The 18,444-nt window shown below is 40.3% G+C and overlaps 2 protein-coding genes and 1 pseudogene across 4 annotated transcripts in view; 2 read left to right on the top strand and 1 right to left on the bottom strand.

The window, feature by feature from the left end:
* The window catches only part of LOC309688212 (polypeptide N-acetylgalactosaminyltransferase 17-like), a 97,247-nt pseudogene extending 80,063 nt beyond the window's left edge, over positions 1–17,184 (top strand). The window contains exons 14-20 of the transcript in view: positions 6,680–6,877; positions 7,377–7,494; positions 11,260–11,445; positions 11,615–11,752; positions 12,097–12,192; positions 15,684–15,845; positions 16,850–17,184. The product of the transcript in view is annotated as a polypeptide N-acetylgalactosaminyltransferase 17-like (transcript). The remainder of the gene's footprint in view (positions 1–6,679; positions 6,878–7,376; positions 7,495–11,259; positions 11,446–11,614; positions 11,753–12,096; positions 12,193–15,683; positions 15,846–16,849) is intronic.
* Positions 1–18,444, top strand: part of LOC309688238 (protein broad-minded-like) — a 60,464-nt gene that overhangs the window by 21,067 nt on the left and 20,953 nt on the right. The gene's annotated exons all lie outside the window — the stretch shown is intronic.
* LOC309688232 (protein broad-minded-like) overlaps positions 10,010–18,444 on the bottom strand; it is an 85,725-nt gene continuing 77,290 nt past the window's right edge. Inside the window, exons 11-12 of the transcript XR_014270998.1 lie at positions 11,851–11,942; positions 10,010–10,976 (exon numbers count right to left, since the gene is read on the bottom strand). The gene's annotated coding sequence lies outside the window, so the exon portion shown is untranslated. The remainder of the gene's footprint in view (positions 10,977–11,850; positions 11,943–18,444) is intronic.

Here is an 18,444-nt window from a genome sequence, read left to right as displayed (position 1 = left end):
CTTACCGAGTTCCCTAGCTACTTCCTTACTATGTCAGTAAACCTTTTGAAAAGGGAGCTGCTGTAGATTTAAAGAAACACCTTAATTGAAGCAAAGGCAAAAAATTGGAATGAATTTTATGTGACTGTAAAGCCGACAATAAGTGAAAATCCAATCACAGAAGGAAGGTCACGACAGTATCAGTAAATATGAACCTCTAAAGATTTTGAGTTCGTGCACATTGTGAATCAAGAATCTAAATATTTGTATCACAATGATTTCTATAAAAGCATTTTGTTTATGGGGATAATGCGACAAATCTTTTGTGACCCTATTAACGATCAATGGTAATTAAAGAGGAACCCTGGCTCTGAACATTTTCGTGACAAGTGACAGCGCAGACATCTACTAACGAGAGAACATGTTTTATCATCATAAACACGATGATAAGACGCATCGTTAAAGCGTCACTTCAGTAATGTTGACTCGTGTTTTTTAATAGATGAATTAAAACACTAAACTCTAATTTCTGCGGATTATTTTAAGTTTACAGAATATAACATGTGGTAAGACGACGAGTTTTACTTCTCACTGTCCATGTTATGAATGATTGCGTTTTTATGATGCGTAGTAAAACGACCCCCTCTTCTTCTTCTCTGTGTTGTTCTTGTGTGTGTGTGTGTGTGTGTGTGTGTGTGTGTGTGTGTGTGTGTCTTAGAAGTCAAATAATACATTAGCCATACTTAAAAAAACATCTGAATTTCATTTAGAACTGAGATTCTAATTTGTAAGCAGAAATCTTATGCACAGCCAGAAACATGTTTCCCCACTTTCACAATGCTGAGGTGCCAAATCCACAACCCCCCAACAAATGGTTTATTACACGCGGGTGTGAAGGGCAAGCTTTACTTACACAGCCTCACACACAGTAGATTTTTAAAGTTTTTTTGGGTACAGTGGTTTAGCCACAGATGCAACATCCACTTTTGATAAAGATCACTCCACCTGTTTATTTCTTAAGAAATTAAGCATCTTTATTAAGCTCTTATTTATACATGTCTACACAATAATAGACACCGTGTGCTCTGAGACGTTATAGTCTTCTACTTCTGCTTCCTATTTTCTATGAGTTTTCTATGAGTCTGTTGTGGCCAGTGCGATCCTCTATGCTGTTGCATGCTGGGGGAGCAGGCTGAGGGTCGCAGATGCCAACAGACTCGATAAACTGATCCGTAAGGCCAGCAATGTTGTGGGGATGGAGCTGGACACCCTCAAGGTGGTGTCGGAGAGGCGGATGCTGTCCAAGATAAAGACAATGTTGGATAACACCTCCCACCCACTCCATGACATGCTGGTCAGTCACAGGAGCACGTTCAGTGAGAGACTGAGATTACCGAAAAGCACCACTGAACGACACAGGAAATCTTTCCTGCCTGTGGCCATCTCCCTGTACAACGCATCCACTTAACACACTGTTTGCTGCTACAGCTACACATGTTTCTTTTCCAGCTATTTATTTATGAGTGACTTATGTATGTATGTATGTATGTATGTATATATATGTATATATTGTACTATTCTTAGTTAGTGTATTGTCTGTCTTGTCTTAATGTTGGTTTATAATGGAGCACTGTAACAAAAAATAATTTCCCCCAGGGATCAATAAAGTATTCTGATTCTGATTCTTCCATCGGTTTGGATTTTTAAACTCCCAACCTTTCAGTTTGTTATGAACGACTTATATTTCTAACATTTTGTGATGTAAAAGTGAACCATGTTTTTTTTTTTGTTTTTTTGTTTTTTTGATGGAAGGACTTAAGACAGGAGTTATTTAAACAATTCTAAATGACAGTGTGATGGCCATAGTACTTTATGTGGGCCAAATGTGTTAAGGATAATGTTTATCAATGTAAAATTGCAAAGAACCTTTGAATAGATTATAACATTTTGTAAACAGTTACCTCAGAAGCTGTATTGGTAGATCTATGTATGTAAGGTAAAACTATCCACAGTACTTCCACTTAAGTAGCTAAACACATAAAGTCACCCTTACCAATAATACGCTGCTCCTTAAAAAAGTAGCACAAACAGACAACTGACTGAGCAATGATAAGTAGAGCTACCCGAGGCCGATACTCAAGCAGAAGAAAATTAAAAGTTGTTGTTTTTGTGGCTCGAAAAATTAAAGAATGTATGTTTAATAATTCAACAAGACCCACACCTTCAACACATGTACATCCAAATTTTGGAACAGGCTCAACATTGCTGTTGTTCAATAGTTTTTATCCGTTTGAAAAAGTCATTTTACGGCTTTAATGTTTCCAGCTGATAAGGAGAATGAGTGCGTTTCAAATGAGCGTCCGAAGGCTTTAAACATCTGCTTAGTCTGTAACGACAGTATCAAACTACAGAGCATTGTTTTTACTAAAATTCAACATTTTCAGATGAAAATTTGGCTACTTTTTTTTTTACTGTAACACCCACCTCAACGCCGTTGTTAGGATACTCTTGGTGATCACATTTTTTCATATTTATGCTTCTGGCACTGAGGGTATCTAATACGCATGTTGTCGCTGTGTTTTGTACTACCAGCTGTGAGGGCTCTGCTTTTGCTTTGAGCAGTCTGTTTTTATTTTGTCTCGTGAGTGTGTGTTTTTCAAACGAGATCCTCGTCAGTTTGATTTTGTTACCACAAACTTTGTGTGAAGTTCACAACAGAGGTAAAGAGATTTAAACACCCCAGTTTAAGGAGGCAGGCAGGGGTTGGACCACCTGCACAGGACAGGTGAAGCGGAGAGTGTCCGGGGAGATGTGCAGCAGAAGCAGAGGGAACATTTTACTAGATGATAAATGGCAGATTTAGATGATTAAGGATTTGTTGACAAGATTAAAAGACACGTCCGTCAGAGTTCAACAACATTACAGTTTGATTAAATAAAACTTTTTTAAACTACACAAGGGTCATTTTCTCCTCTGATAGTAATCATATTAAACATGTCAAGAAAGAAAGAGTATAAAGAAAATAGTAAATGTGTGTCTAATTAAACTCTTCCTGTGAGCCTTACATCATCCTTTAATATGTTTGGTGTTACAAACTTGAAGAAGCACAGAAAAGATCATCAGACATTAATCTAATCAGTTTTCAGCCTTCATTCGTATTGAAAAGTTGAAATCTTCCCTGCTAGACCCAAGTGCAGCGTTTAACACCGTCGGCCATAACATTTTATTACAGCTATTATTAAATGGAGAGTGCTCTTCACACACTGAGGTTAATTATGAAGCTCCACAGGCTTCTGTGCAAAGACCAGTTCTGTTTACATTATACGTGCTTTAGAAGGCATAGCATAGCACAGGTCAGCTCAGCAACATCTCGACTTTGGCTTGTTTTTTCTGGTTAACGTAATTTAGAATTAAAGTTTAGTGTTCTTAGCATTTAGGATGGCCGTGGCGAGTAACTCAAGTGCTGTAAACATTTCATCAAAAGTTATCTGAGTTGGAAGGGTGGCTGTTAATAAGCCATTCTTAAGGAAGGAGAACAGAGAAAAATAAGGCTGAGGTGTGCCAAATTACACAAGAAATTGACTGGAAAAAGAAATCAGCTGTAATATGTCTTATGGAGTAATGAATCCAAATTTGAAATATGCATGGAAGAGGTCCGAAGAGAGATACAACAGTGAATGTCTATAGCCGTCTTTAACACAGCGTGGATACTCTACCGTGCTTTGAGGCTGGATTTCAGCCAGTGTTGTTGGAGCTCTTATCCAAATTAATCAAATTATGAATGTAGAAAAGTTCCACCAGATTTTGATCGACCATGTAATACCAAGTAATGTCTGATTGGCAGCAACTTTCAGTACGACAATGATCGCAAACATACTGCCATTGTAGTCAAAGTATGCCTGGATGAAACAACGCATCAGTCATGGATTGATCTCTCCAGGGTTCGAACCTCAAGATAATCGAAGCAGTGTGGGATCATCTTGACAGAAAACAAAACAAAAGGCATCCAGCATCCAAAGAAGAGTCTCGGATGTCTTTCAAGAAGCCTGCAGAACTAAGAAATTACAAGAAAGCTTACCTATTAGAGTTTAAGCTGCGTTGAAGAATGAAAGGCAGCTTTAACTGAACAAAAGGGTAAAAAAATCCCACATTGACGGCTAACTCAAGAGACAAAAAGCATTAGAACTCAAGTCATTACCGTACTTAAGGATAAATAAGTTAATTAATTACATTAATGCATAAGCAGAAAATAACCTACAGTAACTGCTTTGCGATATGGAAGTGCAAAAGACAACTGAAAGGGAGGATAGTTTCTATTAAGGGACAGAGGAACGATAAGAAACGATAAGAAATCAAGGAGTGTGGTGTAGATAAGTGAGGAAATCCGATCATTACTACAAATTTAGTTGAAATTTAAATATTTTAACTATGGTGTGTGAGGTGGGCCCCTGGGTGCCTCCTGTGAGGGCTGTCTGTTTTCCACATTCTGCAACGGTAAAATACGACTTAGAGGCGGATATTTGTTTTACCAAATGGACAATTGCTGTTGACAAAACTCGCCTCATGGTTGACTCTGAGAAAAAAACTCTTTCCCACAGAGGGGAATAAACTTATTCGAATATGAGCTTTTTTCCACTAAGGCTTATTTTATGGGGAGATGTACGAAATTATTTACCGGGTTACAAGCAATGATAATATCGGCTGTTGACTCCTCATTTTCATTTTCTGTCTATTGAGAAAACCCAGTGTAAAAGTAGCTAAAAGTAATGAAGAAAAAAACTTTGGTCTGACAAGGAGCAGGCTGCGCAAAACCTACCTTATAGATGTTTTAATAATAATAATATTGTTTTGGGGGGCGCGTTATAGGTTATAAGCATTGAGAAAAAACTGATATCTGATATCTCACTCCTCCTTGACCCGCGGTGTGTGTGTGTGTGTGTGTGTGTGTGTGTGTGTGTGTGTGTGTGTGTGTGTGTGTGTGTGTGTGTGTGTGAAACAAGATCGCCTGTCACGGCAATTATGGTTTGTTTTTTCAGTCCCTTGTAAAAGGGATTCTCAAAAGGAAAAGTAGTATTCAAAGAAAAGTATTCACTAAGGGATATTTATTCATTTTTACACATACGGGGTAGGCAGCCTGTAGGTTACAAGCGGATAGAAAGTTCTTCTTTTCATCACAAGCTATGGTGTAGCCTAAAAATGCAATTTGTTGCTAGGCAGATCATCTTAAAGGTTTTTTTTACTGCGTCTGTATTATAGGAAAATAAAATACTATTGAAATCTCTACAGGAAGTCACTCTTTATTCCCATTAAGAAATACAGAGAAAATCGTCATAATATTGAAACAGAATTCAGACTATGAGTTTGCGGAAAACTAGCTGCCGCTCTGTCTCTCTATACAGCACAAAATCAGCTGCTGCATCACCGCTGTGCTTCAGGAACCAAACCCCTCCCCTCATGTATATGGAACATGACGCATCAGGTCTGAAAATGACTAGACAATTCCGGAGTATTTCCGGAAGTGTCATAAGGTCCGGATCGAGGCCTTCCTTAGTAAATATGCTGTATTTGAATATGGCATATTCAAAGCCTTCTTCTTTGGGAGAGCAGATCTCATCGGACACAGGAGAGCTGCTGGGCTGCAGAATGAAATCCATCTTGTGTGTCTGAGGCTTAGAAATTGTGAACTCCTCCTCTCTGCTTTTATTCTCCTCCCTCTAAAAACTTTTTTCTTTTTTTTTCCCAACAACAGATGGCGCGCTTCCGGAGGTTTACCCCCCCTCCCTTCTCAGGATGCAATTCGACACGCTTAGCGACAGATGGCGCGCTTCCGGGGTTCGCCCCCCCTTCTCCGGATGTCGGGGGGTTCCCGCCCCCCCCTTCTCCGGATGCAATTCGTCACGGTCATTACTCGCTTCCGGGGGGGAGGGGCGAGGTCAAAAGGTCATGATTAGGGCCATCAATCACTTCGGATTAAATTTTGTCATAAACCGTATGGGAGTATCTCTCTACTTATTCATGATAACAACAATGACAATAATAGAGCTTTGGGTATCAGTGTTAAAAGAGTGCTACAAAGTGCAAAGAAACCATGGAAAGAGAAGACAAAGGATAGCTGAAGCTGCATAAAAGGAAGAGCCAAGCTATTTCACGCCTGAGAAGTTTTAAAATGAGACACTTGAGGCTGTGGGATCAGGTTGAACGGATTTTATTTAAAAAAAAACATCACAAGCACACATAAAACACACACCAAAACAGGACCCCTCTTGGAGAACTTGTCGTAAAAGTAAATTTTTAGTAACCATAAAAAATGAAGGTTTTGTACTAATTCAAAAAAGCTGAGCGCTTGGTGGTGAACTGAATCAAAGGCTAAATACTGTCAAGAAATTAGCATGCAATGAGGGACCTTATTAACCCCGCTAAGACAACTGCCACATCCTGTTGATGTCTTTTTGTGGATCTCATTTTCGAGCTCAGTGCATAACTTAAGGTATACCGTGCAGTTCTCTCACTGCCCCCTGCAGAGCTCAACTCGGCTGAATCAAACAGAATTAGTGATAAAACTGGGACGACACAAGGAACTTTCTATTTGACTGAAGTGGATGAAAAAAGTGGTGCTCTTAAAAGATGTTATAAACTTTGTTTCTGCACAAAGTAAAGTCAACTAAATGTGTGAGTGTGTGTGTGTTTGCACTTTTTTCAGGTCAGAACCAGTTCTAGCTAGAATAAAAGAAAACCACAAGAGGATTATCTTGCCGTCAATCGACAACATCAAGCACGATACCTTTGAGGTGGAGCGCTATGAGAACTCTGGCCATGGCTACAACTGGGAACTGTGGTGCATGTACATTAATCCACCCAAAGAGTGGTGGGAGGAGGGAGACATGTCTGCACCAATAAGGTATGCCAGCTTCTCCCATTTAAACGTGAACACAGATCTCACACTTCTGAGATGTATTTTTTTCCACTTCTTTAAGATTTTCAATAAAACTGCCACCAAGTTCTTTTTTTAGTTTTGGGGAAGATTAGGGGAAAACAAGAAAAAAAGCTCCTGATGGGAAACCAGACTTCATTAAAGCAATAAAAAAATTACAGCCTAAATTAGAGAGTGGTGAAAATAGGATTTTAATTATCTGATTATCACCCATATATTTGTGTTAAATTGGATTTCCTTCCATTCTTTAATTAAAAATAAGAATAAATTGCATGAGTATGCACAAAAATGTTTAGATTTACCCTCCACATAATAGGCTGAAATATAAAGTGTGAAACTTTGCATAGTGGAGATTTGGGTTGTAGAAAAGTACTCCAAAATAAACATCAGATAAAGCCACAAAAAAACACATTCTGGTGTTTGCAAACGCTCAGTGTCACATGATAGTGTGTTTTCCTGGCTGCAGGACGCCTGCCATGATTGGATGCTCCTTTGTGGCCAATCGGGACTACTTTGGAGAACTCGGTCTACTCGACTCAGGCATGGACGTCTACGGAGGGGAGAACATCGAACTAGGCATCAGGGTTTGTGTGTCACCCAGTTTCCTCTTGTTCCTGCTCCCTCTTTACCCCTGTAGGTTTTAAGTGGAGCAGTGGCCACCGTAGCGTGGCACCACTGATGAGGCCCCATTAAGAGTCCTGGAGGACCAGTCCTGTGTGAGCAGCTCACAGCAGGGCAATGGAGATAAATAGGTCACGTAGAGCAGAGCAGGAAGGTTGGAGTTTGTTTCTGTACATTTTGAGAGATTGGAGAGTCTTTTGTTTTTCTGCAAGGTTATTAGATTTTTCCTGAAAAAATAACGTCAAACATTTTCACAACCCGAGTGTGTTGGCTTTTATCCAGCAAGCTAAACAATCAAATATTTTTAGAAAGACAAAAACGGTTGCCTTGTCTTTGAGTTGACTTGGTCATAACTTGAATCTGAAATGGAAAGTTCTTATATCTTGTCATCAAAAATATCAAGATTCCCCCCAAAATTAAGTCTAGATAAGTAAACGTGTACAGATGCAATAAAACAGCTAAAATTCAGCTTCAACGCACCTATAAATATATTACAACTGCTGGAGATGAAGTATTAGCAAAGACATGAATCTAGCCCACAATGTCACATCTCAAGAACCACATTTCTTTCTGTTCCTCTTTTACTACAAAGCAGTGGGACACATATCCAGAGTTGCCCTGCGACAACAACATTTCTACATTTCACTACAACCCTTACAAGAGGATTGTTTGGATGTGTCCAGGGAGAAGGCCCTCATTCAGAGAAACTCTTTCATAACAAGCACTTGAATCAATGACTGTTTGGGTTTTAACAGGATTCTTGGGATAATGAATGTTAAGCGGTAGATATCAGCACCTCTATGGGGCAATTTTGCATGGTTGTTGTCCAACATCTTTTACATGAAATCATAGTACTGCTTATTTATCTTAGAGTGTGGCAGAGAGCAGTAAAATGTTTTTTTTTGGCATACCCTCTGTTGGTTAGCACCCGTGTCCTTGGGTAACAGAAACACATAGGTTATCTTTAAAACCTATGTGCCCATTTTCTGTTTGTAGTGCTCCTTATCTGTGGATGGAACATGTTTCATATTGTTCCCAGTGTGAAGAAAGACTGACGGACCTACTTTTTATCCAGTAGGAATGTTTGTCAGGAGTGAAATAGGTTGCATCTGTGCAATTGTTTGGCGACCTGTCAGTTTGAAGTTTCTGTTACGCTCACATCACTTTGACGTGGGTTCAGATAGCTTGGATATCCATGTCTTCATTATGTTCACAGCAGAAGGCTCGTGGGTTGGACACACTCAGCAGATACTTTATTAGATACACCTTGTCAGTATTAGGTTGGACACTCTTTTGCCTTCAGAGCTGTTTTAATTCTTCATGGCATAGATTCAACAAAGTACTGGAAACATTCCTCAAAGATTGATCGTGGCATGATGGCCTCATGCAGTTGATGCAGATTTGTCAGCTGTGCATTCACGATGGGAATCTCCCATTGCGTCATATACCAAAGGTGATCTATCTGATTGAGATCCCCTGACTGTGGAGACTTTCCTGTTAGCTCACAAGAGTAGCACCTGATATGGTCCTCTGCTGCTCTAGCCCAAATTCTTCAAGGTTCACGGTTCAAAGTAATGCAAAAGTGGTTTTTAAGAAGAAGTTATCTGTTTTACTGTTGCCTTCTTGTCAGCTCAAAGCAGTCTCTGGTCGGGTCTGGTATCAACAAGATATTTTCACCCAGAGAACTGTCTCTCATTGGATATTTCCTCTTTTTTGGACCATCCCTTGGGATAACCCTAGAGATGGTAATACAGAAATATCCTAGTAGATCAGGAGTTTCCAAAATACTCAGACCAGTCCTTCTGTCAACAACAACCATGCCTAACGTGTCTTAAATCTTCTTTCTTTTCCATTTTGATGCTCAGTTCTTCTGTGAGTACCCTGCCGAGATCCACTTTCTGGGTAAATTATTCATTATGAGAGCAGTTAATCTCCTTTTGAAGCTTGTGGATGTGCACAACAATTCTACCTAACAGTGAGAGGTCAATTCAGGGTCCAGTGGTTTGATCTCACTCACAGTCCTGCATGAATGAATTCACAGCACCATGTCCTGTTCTCATCTGTTCTTCAAGGGGTTTTCCTCTGAAGCCTCTGTGTTTGTTTAAGGGCTGTGTTTTTCTGTGGCTGGGATAGTTCCTAATTGGTCAGTTGCTGGCTTTGCACATTTGTTCTCCAAACCTGCAGAGGATACCTCAGTCTTGACCTGCTGATTTTGATGGCTATCATTGTGAATGAAGTAAGGATTACAGCTAGGTCATTGGATTCCACCACTGATCAACTTAGAGATTGTAGCTACATGATGCCCTTATTTGGGCATGTCCATTTTTCCTGAGGTTGTGTAGAAGCTTTTGGAAAAAGGGATGAGTACCACTGGCTGTTTCCAGAGAGGATCCTGGGAGGAAGTTATCTTGTTCAGCTTCCTATTTCTTCAATAGCAAGTCTGCTAGGTCAAAAAGCTCTTTTTTAAAGTTTTGCATTAAGAGCTGTTTCAGTAGCTCTAGATGCACCATAACATTGTTCTAGCCATTCTGATATCATTTTCAGCTCAGCTGCTGGGTGGTTTGTATGAGGAGATAATTGATTCAACCTTCATGCTCTGAGGTTTCTTTTCTAAACCACTTCACAAGCAGGTGAAGCTCTTCTGCTGCAGTTAATTCTTAAACCTTTAGCACCAAAAATGAATGATGTCCAGTAGTTCTCCACTTTATCATTATACTTTCTTTGACCTCTGTTAATGAGAAGCAACAAAAGGAACGAATCTTGGTCAGGAAGAAGAAATACTCTTGTACACATTTAAGGCTATTCATCATCTCTCTCCTCCATATCTCTCTGATCTGGTTCAGATCACTGCCCCATCTCGATGTCTTAGATCTTCTTCTTCCCTTTCTCTCTCCGTCCCTTCCCCCCGTCTTGCCACCATGGGGAGCAGGGCTTTCAGCTGCTCTGCTCCACGACTCTGGAATTCCCTACCTCCTGATTTAAGAAATATCTCTTCCATCTCTCTCTTTAAGTCCCAACTCAAAACTCACTTGTTGTCTTATGCTTTTATGATTGTGTAAACTGCTTGCTTTTATGCTTCTTTTTTTATTCTGTTGTTGTGTAGCTCTTGGGGCTATGCTAGCATTCATGTCTTATTGTTCTGGCCCGCTGTCCTACATCAAAGCTGGGAAATAGCATGGTGAACTGTAGAAGATGTTTTGGCCACATCTTCAAGCATGACTTGTGCTTCTGACCGTCTCTTCTTGTTGATCTTTAATGACATGCCTGGAATCATCATGGTGTATTCGCTGACTGGGAGAGTGCTCTGGATGATACGTTGTCACAGCAAACAATATAAGTAAAAAAACATGCATTTATGTATGTATACTCACAGTTGGAGCTTAAAAGTTAACCCAGTGCTGAAGTGCCGAAAACCTCAGCTCCTCTTGATGCCCCTTAAGGTTGGCTAGAAAAAAATGAATAAAAGCAACAATTAGATATTTTTTATATAACAGAAAACAAGAAGAAAAACCGAGAAGGACTTCTAAATGTACAGATTTAGCTTTCATTAGTTCCAGCACAAAGAAAACACGTCCTTCCAGGTGCTCTATGCTCCAGCTGTTAGCTGTAATTGACTTTATAAATCAGGACATCGCGGCGACTGTGCATCTGCCTATTTATATTTCCTGCTGCCCAGCAGCCAGCAGTATATTATTGTGAGCTTTAATTCATACTCCTACTACCCACAGGTGTGGCTGTGTGGAGGCAGTATGGAGGTGCTGCCTTGCTCCAGAGTGGCTCATATTGCACGAATGAAGAAACCTTACCACAGTAACATAGCTTTCCACACACGCCTTAATGCCCTGCGTGTGGCAGAGGTCTGGATGGATGAGTACAAGTCCAATGTCTACCTGGCCTGGAACATCCCCATGGAGGTGAGAACGGCATTTTTCTGCACCAAGACCTCTCTTAGAGAGGATGCTGTCAGTCATGCTTGTCTGTTTGTGACTATCAGATGTCCATGTTCAGAGCCAAACAGTTTTTCTTTTGGTTCCACAATTTATGTAGAGACTTTAGGCATAATAACTTCCTTTGCTCTTGCAGAACCACGGTATTGATTACGGAGACATATCACAGAGGGTTGCACTGAGGAAGAGTCTGCAATGTAAGAGCTTTCACTGGTACCTAGACAACGTTTACCCAGAGATGAGGAGGTACAACGATACGCTGTTCTACGGTGAGGTGAGCCATGAAGGACAAAGACACAGGAAAAAGTAAGTTTGTAGATGTAAGATCTGATGTACAAATTAAACCACTGAAATTAAATAAATGATACTTACACAAAGTCCTAAGAAACTTGTATCTCCTCCACAGACCAAAATATAACAAGAAAGCAGGGACTCAGACAGCATGTACATCCACATCTTCTCAGCTGTTAATAGAAAATAAATGAGATTTAGAACTTTGTCTGATCCACACTGACACATCCTTGTTTTTAGCCTTTATACATTTTTAATCGGTAATTATTTTGGGGAATATTCATATTTTATGAATTAAGTCTGACTCTTTTTTTTTGTGTATTTAAGGTCCGCAATTCTAAAGCAAGCCACCTGTGTATGGATCAGGGTGTGAAGGAGAACCACACAGCCACCCTGCACCCATGCCATGGGTGGGGTCCTCAGGTACAACACTCTTCCTCACCACCATACTAAAGAGTATACTCCATCTTTTTCCAGTTGCTTTGCTTTCTCATGAAAACATACAGTGAGCTTCTCCGGTGATGTGATTTGCAGCTGTGTCTCAATCACAGGCTCAGCTGAAATCCTCCAAGGAGCGAGTTCTGCTGTCAGAATAAAATTGTGTCTTGCACTTTTTGTGTTGAAGCCCTGAGTCAGCCAGTGTCAGCTCTTCATCCCTTCAGCCCTAAGGGCCTCTCTTTTTAGCTCACAGTGGTAAACAGGTGCTTTAGGCAGAAAGTCAAGGCTTCAGTGGTAAAATGCTAAAGGAGCTAAAATTTCAATTCAATTCTGGAAAAATGAGTGCCGCTGATAGGTTTGTAGCTTGAACCCATCCGCTGGAACGTTAAAGGCAATATAATTACACTGCAAAGCAAGACACGAAGTAGGCAAGCTTCATGTTACTCGTGCACGGGAGAGAACCGGACAATCGCCGTTCCTTCGCTTGGCCCCAGTTGCTCTCGTCCGTCCTCCCGTACCACTGTCCTTTTATTGAGGTTACATGAATATGCATAAGTTCGTTAACATATGACGTCTACATACACACAAAGAGTAATAAATTCAAATTCAAATTTTATTTGTCACATACACAGTCATACACAGTACGATATGTAGTGAAATGCTTGGACAACTGCTCGTGACCTAAAGAAAACAAAAAAGGAAAGGCTATGAATAAGGTAGGAAATAAATATGAAAAATTAAAAAGGGGTAAATTTAACTAGGAAGGAATAAAATATAAATTAAGGTTAAAAATGAAATAACTGTACAACACAAATTAGAATGAAGGGTAAATTTAACTGGGAAGAATAAGATAAAATATATAAATTAAAGTTGAAAATAAAATAACTGTACAACAAAATACACCAATACACAGTATAGAACTATATAAGAATGTATGAAGAAATCTAAATATAAATAAATATATACACAATAACAGCAGCTGTACAAGTATTAACCGGAAATGAAGAATATAGTGACCAGTGTTGTGCAAAAACAAAGTCCAGAAAGTCCAGTGTGTGTGTAAGAACTGTATGTGTGGGTCAGTACTGTGTGGTGGTGTGATTGAGAGACCGTATCGCCTGCGGGAAGAAGCTCCTCCTCAGTCTCTCTGTGTTGGTCTTCAGGGAGCGGAATCGCTTTCCTGACCTCAACAGAGAGAACAGTCTGTTGTTGGGATGGCTGAGGTCCTTCACGATCTTCCTGGCCTTGGTCCAGCACCGCCTGCTGTAGATTGAGTGCAGGTCAGGGAGCTCGGAGCGGATGGTGCGCTCAGCTGACCGCACAACCCTCTGTAGAGCTCGTCTGTCCTGCATGGTGCTGTTCCCGAACCAGGTTAAGATGTTTCCCGCCAGGATGCTCTCTATGGTGCACGAGTAAAAGTTCCTGAGCACTTTGGAGGGCAGTTGGAAGTCTCTCAAGCGTCTGAGGTGGTAGAGACGCTGACGGGCCTTTTTCACCACGGTGTTGATGTGACAGGACCATGACAGGTCCTGCGTGATGTGAACTCCGAGGTATTTGAAGCTGTCCACTCTCTCCACTGGGCACTCGTTGATGACGGGGGTCTGGTAGTTCCTCTCCTGCTTAGTGCTGAAGTCCACTATCAGCTCCTTTGTCTTACTGACGTTTAGAAGGAGGTTGTTCCTCTGGCACCAGTTCTCCAGATTCCTAATCTCCTTCAGGTAGGCCGTCTCGTTGTTATCAGAGATCAGGCCCACCACGACGGTGTCGTCAGCAAACTTGATGATGGTGGTGGAGCTGGTAGTGGCCACACAGTCATATGTGTACAAAGAGTACAGCAGGGGGCTCAGAACACACCCCTGGGGGGCTCCAGTGCTGAGAGTGGTGGAGGCTGAGACATGTCCGCCCATCCTTACTGCGTGCGTGTGTGTGTGTGTGTGTGTGTGTGTGTGTGTGTGTGTGTGTGTGTGTGTGTGTGTGTGTGTGTGTGGACTGCTGATCAAAGGGTCAAACATCCTTGGTCAGGAAGAGGGTAGCCTCCCCCTCACCCTAGATGGTTCATCCTAGATAACACGGTGAGGAAGTCCTGCAGTTCATCTAAACAAAGACTAGACTAGAACAGACGCAACTACGTTAATCCTACCATAAAACAATAAAACACGGTATGACCTCTCATGCTCCCAAAGTGCTGTCTAATACACACACAGTTTGCAGACTATCAAGGATCAAAACCTCTACCAATCTACAATTAATTACAAAACTCTAAGCATATATAAGTAAATATTTCTAAGCATAAATGACAATCAACAATACAAATCGAACAGCCGCATCACACTTTCTTCACAAGACATGCTTCAGTTGCATTTTTTAAAGTTATCCTTTTGATGGAACAAAAAGTCTTCAGTTTTTATTAGACCACCAGTTTTTCACACTTGCACTTCCACGGAGATAAAAGCGACCCCATGGTGTCTTAGCGTGGGTTCTCTCCAGGTAGTCCGGCTTCCTCCCACAGTCCGATGACATGCACGTTAGGTTAAATGGTGACTGGCTGTAGGTGTGTATGCAAAACAGATAAAGCACATAAGTGCATAAAATAAAGTGCGATATGAATATCTGTGAAAAGATGAATGTAACTTGTAGTGGTCAAAGATACTAGAAAAACATTTTAATAAATACTCTGTTCTTAAGAAGAAGCAGTGACATCTAGGGACCACAAGTGGGATTTTTTAAGATTTTGAGTCCAAACGCTGTTAAATCACCTAACTTTTGTATGATGTACTGCAAACAGGATGCAGTTACTCTGCAAAAAGACCCAAACTGGGCTGACTGGGTGGTTGATGGAAAGCTTTATCTTTATATCTTTTGCAAGGCATTGCAACCACTATTCATGCTTTGTTAGGAACAGAATGCGATATAAACAATTTCCCAATCAGTCTTTATCGTCAGCACACTCAAAGCCTCAGAGCTAGATGCAACCAAAGGAACTGTTTTATCTGCACTGCTAAAGTGGAAATTACTATTAATCTGAACGAAAAAGCTGAAGTGAAAGACACAAAGGTTAGAAAACAGAGCGGGAAGAATCTGACTCACTTCTGCTTTTTCTTTCTGTCAAGTTGAGAAAACTGCAGAATTTGGTGTATATAAAATGTTAGGGCTATATGTGGGTTAGAACTCTGCTGAAACAACACTGTGATTAGCAGTGATGTACAGGAAAATCTTTGTGTTTAGCACTCAGTGAAGAACAAAGACATGTTTTGCCTCTCAGCAGTATTGGGAACAACACCATCCTCTTGTTCAAAGCAGCAAAAAAAAAAACCCAACAGCTTGCATAATCAAGGAAAATTCCTGCCAGGTTACCTTCAACTTGTACATCATCACATACTTATTTCATCGTTAGCTAATAAAGAGAAGAGTATTCACTCAGCCAGTTCAGTAACTTTCCGTTTACTGTATGTGTGACGTATCTGTTTTCCTCTTAGTTAGGACGCTACACTAAAGAAGGTCAGCTGTTTCTGGGACCCCTAGGCAGCACTGGTGAGGACACTCGTTGTGTGGTGTACGATCAGATGAGCAACTTTCCTCAGCTCCTCAATTGTGAAAAGGTGACCAACGTGAAACAGAAGACATGGCATTTCTCTCAGGTCAGAAGTGTAAAGAAATCTCTTTTTCAATGATATAACTGAGTGTTTATAAGAGAAACTAAAATTTACTGGCATAGAGTTGAGAGGAAAAGTATCTATATGTCAGATTTTAAAAGGGACCTATTGAGCTCATGTCTGGGTCCATTCTTTTTTCTCTTGGACTCTAATATGAGAGTAGCTTTGCATGAATCTTCATTTCTCTCATACTCAGCATTGCTGCAGCCCCGTAGTTCATGCTTTATCTGACAGAACCGCCTTTATATTCCGAATACCTCCGTTGAAGCCACCTTTCTTTGTGTTAAAACCCTCACAAACAGAAGGTTTTAACACCGGGGCCAGTAGGACTTCACAGATAGATCTGTCTGTTTGTGATGACTATATTAGGATATCATCTCTGCTATTACTGAAATCAAAGCAGTCTGGTTAACGGGGATTATTTGCACATAAATTGAGACTTTGGCTATGATTAATATGAACAATAACTGTTGTAAAATTATATTTATGCTAGAAAATAAGGGGTCCTCTTAAGACAACTAAACCCAGACTGCTTAAAGGGTAACAAGCGACTCAATATACCTTTTACTTTGGCATTGATTCTCTTTTTCTTTTAATGTGAAAAACCTTTTGTAAGTCAATTTTCTGTTGGTCTTTTAGTTCTGTTTGGGTAACCTTTAAAAACTAAAGAGTTACAGCCTGTAGCACGGGAAGAGGAGAGCTTGAACAGTGATGCTGCAGACCTTCTGCCACATCGATTCTTTGTCACACAGCAGGACAAGCAGTGAAGAGTCCTGCAGACGTAGAAGTCTTAGGGAAATAGGGAGACCTTACTTATTTTATATAGATGTAAGGTAAAAAGTTAGTGCCATTTGTTTAAGAAAGAGGTTGCAACAGTTCACATAAGGCCCGGTCTGGTTACATACTGTTCTGTCACCATCACGCATTGTTCACAGACCATCTGTGAAATCTGTTAAAACCAAAGTATTGTATCTCCTTCTGCCTTGCAGAACGAATCGATCATAAATCGGGCTACTGGACGCTGTCTGGAGGTGGTGCCGGCTAATGTTTACTCCGGCCACCTGCTGGTCCTGCAGCCCTGCTCGGGGCAGAGGTGGACCATCAAGAACACTATGAAGCAGTGATCGCCTGGCCAGTTTCATTGGGACCAATTACAAAGGCTATTTCCAAGAGCTGTCACCTGACGTTACCTTGGCCAGTGGACAATCAATGATGCGGGGGCTCCTTAGCTTTTGAAATAAGACTCAAAAATAGATGGCTTTAAGGAGACGAGTGATGAGGTGGTTTGGAAACAATTGATGTTTTTTTGTTTTTGTTAGTTTTTTTTTAAAAACATGGACATTCAACGTGGTGAAAGTTTAGCATGAGGACCATTTCTCTATATGAATTTTACAAACTTTCAATGTGATGTTGCCATAATTCCTGTGTGCCACTTCTTTACAGTGTTTAAGTTTTAGTAGACATTTAATCGACCAAAAGCGTGTTCTTTCTTATGTGAAGGGGAAAAAAAGTTTCCATCTTCCATCAGTCTTTCTGCAATATTTCATTCATTTTGTGCCACGGACCGGCCCTAAATAACTAAAATGTGTTCATAACACACGGGAAAAGACACAGGGGAACTGAGGTAACGATAAAAACAATAAATATGAACGATAAAACGAAGAAAAAAACCCCCGGTAAACCATAAATTGCACACCTGAACCTCAACACTCGCGGCCCGGTACCAAACGACTCACGGACCGGTACCAGTGCATGGCTCGGGGGTTGGGGACCGCTGGTCTATGGTACTTAGAAATTAAGGAATGGCTACTCGTGACAGGAGAAAATTTTACACAGTTTAGCAAAAATGCCTGAAAAGTGATTCTTATGTTTTTCAGAAAATTCAAATCCTTGTAAATATTTATAATTTGAAGAAAAATATGCTAAAAATATTACTTGGTGTACTTTTTTTTTCAAATCACCCCAACAAGGACTCTGGGCTAAATCTCACTTCTATGTTTTATGGATTCTGACTTTTATTGCTATTTTTCCACCAAGCATTCTGTAGCATCAGATGCAATATATCTCGTAGCATGAAGTACTGTAAGCAGTTGGGTACAAAGTTTCTTTGCGCTAAGTTAATTTATTTGGTTAACTGCTGTGTGCCATAACTACTGAAAACCTAGTCAAACATAGGAAGCACTTTTTTGGACAAAGGGTTGGAACATGAACGAGAGAGGAGGATTGAATCAGGAATGCACAAAAGTACCAATAGTGGAAATGCAGGAGGCCTTAAAGGCTGAAATTATTAACGTACTGAGATGTATATGATGTCATATATTAAATTGCATAAGTGTGATCAGCTGGATTTTTGCTCCCAAGATTGTCTTCCAATAAACAACTGGTTTCCTGGGTTGTGCTTTGTTACTGTGTTTTAGGATACATCTGCAGTCTTTAAATTTGTCATACTTTAATTAGTATGCTTATTTTTTTCAGTTTAATTTTATTTTCAAGCTTGTTTGTAATTTTTTGCTGCTAAACTCATGCTTTATTTTGCTTTTCTGGACTATAAATAAGGTAGAGACAGCAAAGATGAGCTACCATG

Source organism: Aulonocara stuartgranti (genome assembly GCF_965226115.1).
Source record: "Aulonocara stuartgranti genome assembly, chromosome: 14".
Classification (NCBI taxonomy): Eukaryota; Metazoa; Chordata; class Actinopteri; order Cichliformes; family Cichlidae; genus Aulonocara; species Aulonocara stuartgranti.
This window is presented reverse-complemented; position numbering and strand designations above follow the sequence as displayed.